This window comes from Condylura cristata, unplaced genomic scaffold (genome assembly GCF_000260355.1).
Source record: "Condylura cristata isolate star-nosed mole 26May11 unplaced genomic scaffold, ConCri1.0 scaffold00020, whole genome shotgun sequence".
NCBI lineage: Eukaryota > Metazoa > Chordata > Mammalia > Eulipotyphla > Talpidae > Condylura > Condylura cristata.
In genome coordinates, this window is record NW_004567121.1 from 30,187,719 (window position 1) to 30,193,208 (window position 5,490).

Sequence of the window (5,490 nt, forward strand, 5' to 3'; positions counted from 1 at the left end):
TATATATAAAGCTTTAATCTCTTTGATGAAGAATTCTTTCTGCTCTTGAACCTGCTACCTCCTGTTTAAATGAGATTCTTGTATTTAATTGGGTTTCCTCATGATAGTTATTTAAAAATCTTTTTCTAGTAGAGTGTCCAATTCTGTGTCTTTTAGCTTGGTCACTAGAGATTTAATTTTCTTTTTCAGTTTTTCCATTTTGTGCTACCAGGCTCCGTGTTTCCTAGGCATAGGTGCCATCTTATTTATTTATTTATTTATTTATTTATTTATTTATTTATTTATTTATTTATTTCTACATGGGACACTGGGTTTGGTTTTACTTGCTATCTTCTTTGCTTATCTTGTCGGCATGTGGGGGAGGAAGGGGTGAGTTTGAAGACTCAGTCTCCATGTGGAGTGGGGTCCGGAAGGGCCAAGCAGGGTGGGTTGTATCCGTTTGCCTCTTCAGTTGGGGTCAGTCCGTGCATCTGCCCTCTCTCAAGTCTTCCTCCAGCCTCTTCTTCCTGCTCCTCACCATACTGGCAGTATGAGTCTTCCTCTGATAATTCCATCTTCTCCGTTCCCTTGAGTCAGAGTATGGTACTTCACTACCCAAGCGAAAGCGAGAAGCTCCAGGAATGGGCCAATGCCGGCGGTTGCAGGGGGCACGCGGCTCTCACGGTGACATCCACGTCTGCGGTGAATACATCACGTAGTCCCCCTCTCCCCCAACTTGTTCAGCTGACTGTAGTTGAACAGTGATCCAGGCCTTACTCCCTTTCCTTACCTCTGTCCAGTGAGCTACCAACCACTCATGTCAGAGGGACATATCTGTGGTAATAAAGCTAATACAACAGAGACAAAAATGATAAAATCCTTACAAAGGAGGTGAGAAGCTGAGAAGGTTTTCTATGAAAAATAGTTGATTTCTGATTGTGCTTAAGGGAGAGGCTTACCCAGACCTCTCTATCCAGTCATGCTTCATGCTACACCTTTGTAAGTTGAATTTATCACAAAATGTTAATTAGTATTTTTTATCTTTAATGCTACCTTTATACATTTCCAGACACCAAGATGTCTCAAGATTCTATGAAAACATGATTGTATTTTCTTTAGAATAATTTAAAGTCTCTATGATGACCTTTAAGGACAGGATGCTAGAGTCTCTGTGGTATCAGGATGTATTTATGTGCCTCAGGAAGGAACAGGTGCCTTTTAGCCCTTTCAGCTAGGAATACATTAACTATTTTTTTTTTTTTTTAATAGAAGATGCTCATCTTAAAGATGAAACTGTGGTCAGGATGGGTTAAGAACAAGATGCAAATGTAAAAATTGCCTGAATTAGTGACTCAGACTAAAAGGAAACCAGGGTCCTAGTGAAGATGTGTCAGAGACCAGCTCCAACTTTTGAGGTGTCTGGAGGCAACACAGGCAGGACCCTAAGATGGGAAGGCGTCGGCGTGCGGAGATTCCAAGAGGGGGAGAGGAGCCGGTGCGAGGAAGACACGGGAGTTGGAGTTGGGTGCAAATCTTCCCGCTCTGCCTTCAGCAGAGGTTTATTTTATACATTTCCAGCAGGCAGGGGGATGGCATTAGCATACGAAAGGGGTTAAGATCACAATAACCTTTTTTCTAAGAAAATGGTCTGGGGTCACAGGAAGAGGAAATTTCTTGCTAATCAAGAAACTCGCTAAAAGGTTTTAAGTAAGTTTCCTACTTTGAAGAAACTTGCTAAAAGGTTTTAAGTAAATTTCCTTGAGGGCCAGACAGTAGAAAGTGTAATTTGCTCTAAATAGGAGACATGGGTGAATTTCCTTATCTAAAGACTAGATAGTAGAATCCTGAAAGACTAGCCAGAAAGACTTTTGTGGATTGCTTTGAAGTGTAGCAGGTAAAAAACTTGACTAGCTCTAATACAGACATCCTGGATGAATTTCCATATCTAAAGCCAGACAGTAGGAAGTTTGAGTAATTCTGTAGAAGCTGAATAGGAGGCTAGGTGAGATAGTAGAATAAGATTTGGGTTTTCCTCCATCCAGCAGTGAGAGACTTTGCAGAAACAGCCCTTTTGCTTTTATTGATCAGCCAATTGTTAAGTCACTTTTGACTTCAGAGGAATTTCTCACCCTGGTGCAGTGCTTGCTTGTCAGAGCAGGCAGGCCTAATGCAGCTGAGGCAATCCAATTGTAGGCTGAAAGTTGCTCAGAATATTTTGATATTACGATTATACAAAAAAGGGAGGTCATAACACAGGTTAGCATGGAAAGTCTGATCTTTCAGAGCTTTTCCCGAGCTACCCGGAATCTGTCAGACGATAACCGTCGCATAGCTTGTGTCAAAGATGGATCAACTTTTATTAACAAATTTTATTAACAATTAGCAAGAGCTATGAGTACAAGTGCAGATCTGTACTAATAAATCAGTTTTAACTAAGTATATACTTCTGTGCAGGTGATTCACTAAGTGGGTGGGGCATGTGTCAATACCCCAAACACAGTCCTTGATCTTCAGGTATTATTTTGTTGAGTGATAGAAATGAACCATAGTAGAAAGGCATGATGGGGCAGCTATGGTACGTACCTACATCAGTGTAAAGGGAATAAGTGCTAGACAAGGCTGTCATTTTGAAGATATTCTCAGAGCTGTATAGCTAAAAGCTTAGCATAGGAGATGGATTTGGCTAGGGACACCCTCCAGGATAGCTTTTATAGGCATGAGAAGGGCATTTATATCACAAAGTTGATAATTGCGGGAGATTGTTGTTTGTGGTGTTTGGAGACACATAACACACATTATACTGTCATATAAAAAACATCTGGGGAGAAGACATTAAAGAAGTTTGAAGTGGTAACAGAGACCTGTACAAGGCGAAGTGTTTAGTATAAGGCCAAAAGTTTTGTTGTTTGTTTTTTCCTATATAGCTAAAGATATAGGTTCAAGAATCAGTTTCCATGTTAACTTTCAGATTTGGATACAAGCACATTATTTCTGAACCACTATATTTGAATCAGTGACTAACACAGAGAATTCCATATGCACTAACTGGTTCGTATCTGCTATATATTTTCTGATTTGTTGTTTGGAATATATTGATCCCTCTCAACTTTCTATCTACTCTCTGATAGACAGAGAAGTCAATGTAACTACATTAGAATTGATCTTGTATTTTAATGCTAACCTTGAGCCAATACTAATGGATTGTGGCTTTAGAACCAAGGGTGGACATGTGTGCCTGTCAGTCTCGCATTGGGAACACCATCATTTAGAGTGATGAAGTGCAGGACAAAGGAGGCTGAAATCTTGTAGTCAATCTGCTCAGTTAATAATACACATGGCGCTTAGAGCCTATGAAGTCAATAAGCACAGGTGACTGCTTATGCTTTGCGTCCCTCTTTGTCAGAGTCGGAACACAATGTGTATATGAAACAGCAAAATGGAACAGTTCAGTGCCTGTCTTTCCAACAACATGTTATGCCAAAACTGCCACCTTACTGTGCTTCGGAGGTGTGGGAGACAGTATCATTCATAATGAAATATAGTCTGCCAGTGTTCATAAGGCAGCGGGCCCAAGAGAAACATGAGGAAGAAAATTAAAGGAAACATCACCAAATAGAAAGCTTCAATGGAATATAAATGTTAAAAGCTGCTTACTATCATTAATGACTAGGAAAGTACAAACTAAGTTATTGAGTTAAGTTACCGTTTCATAGCCATAAAAGGATTAAAAATTAAAGTCTGAGAATTTCATGTATTCTCAAGGTTTTGAAGTGATGGATGTCATCATATATTTGTGGAGTTGTACATTTGTAAAACTTTCTTGAAAATTACTGTGTCATTACCAAACATAGTTAAAGATGGATGAGTCCTCTGGACCTACAGTTTGATTTCAGGGGCTATATCCAAGAGAAACAAGTATGTCTGTATCAGGATCTATGTACAGGGAAGTAACAAGCAGCATTTTATCAACAGCAAAGGGTCAGAAACAACTGAAAGTTGTCAGTTAGCAATCGCTTCGATAAACTGTATTATACACATTTGCCTCCGTGGACATGACACAGCACTGAAAGTTAATGAGCTATAGTAATGCAAATCAAAATGGATGACTCTTAAAAAGACAGTGGTAAAAATTAACTCACAAATGTAGACAGTGTTTCCACTGAAATAAAAAAAAAAATTATAATCATACAAACTAAACAGTACTGGGTGGGAATAAATTAACAAGTGACCAAACATGTTTCACAGCATTAGAAAAGCTTTCAGAATAGTGAGGAAAGAGTGAGAGGTGTAAGCAGGGTGTACACCCGGGATTTCCTAGGCGCTACTAACCTCTCTATTGAAACATCACTTGTAGTGTTCCTTTTTTATACTTGTATGCAACTGTCATCTCTCTTATCTCCACTATTTATACACAGAAACGGTGCTTGCATAGGCAATTTGTGCACTTACATCACGTCTCAGCCTTTGCCTGAGATCAGGTGTAATATCTGTTCATGTCAGTTTAATGGATATGTGCATGTTTATTCATCTTTCTATTGATGGTGTATTTAATAATAACACATTGGAAGAAGGCCTCTGATATTAATTAATTGCCTCTGGAAAATAGCTAATTGGGGTTGGGTTTTTATCTGTTTGAGTATATGTGTTTGTTGTTGTTCAATTTTTGTCACTTTTTCAATTTTGAACAACTGTTGTTTTGCCTGTAGTCATCATTTCATTCTTATCTTCCATAACATAACGTGTTCTTTACCATTCCATGCTGTTTCTTGAGTAAACTCCGATCAGATATTTATCCCCATTTTCCCACTGGAAAGTTTTGTTCTAATACCAGTGACTTGCACAAACAAACGGATCCTTTGTTTCTTGATCTTTGTCTTATCTGAGATGTTAATTTAACCTAGTGCAACCAAGCGCCTCTTCTTTCTGGAAGTACTTCACTTGACTTCTGAGAGACATTTCAATAGTCACCTTGATTTTTTCCTGGTCTGTATTTTGTCAGTTTCTTTGAATCATATATATGATTGTTGAAACTTCTCATATATATAGAAGTTGGAACTTCTCAACTATATAACACTCCAGATTTTTTTCCCATAATCTCTTCTCTACCTATACATGGTTCTGAGGCATTCTCAACCAATGACTGTTTCATTTTTAGTTTTTTAAAAGTTTTATTTATTGATGCGTACAAGAACTGGGTATAGGCCAGAGGAACATGGGGTTCAGGGCAAGAGGACACTCCAGAGACAGAGTGGGGAGCAGATCAGGCAGATGAATGAAGTCCACTGCTTAGGGGAGCAGTGGAAGAGGTCTGCTGTGCCATGTGGGTCATTCCCTGGCTAGGGACGGAACTCATGCTGCAGTGGCTGTGATCGTTTCGTAGTGCTGCACTTTACCCCCTTGTGCCACCAGGGAGACCCCAGTTTCTTTCTTTCTTTCTTTCTTTCTTTCTTTCTTTCTTTCTTTCTTTCTTTCTTTCTTTCTTTCTTTCTTTCTTTCTTTCTTTCTTTCTTT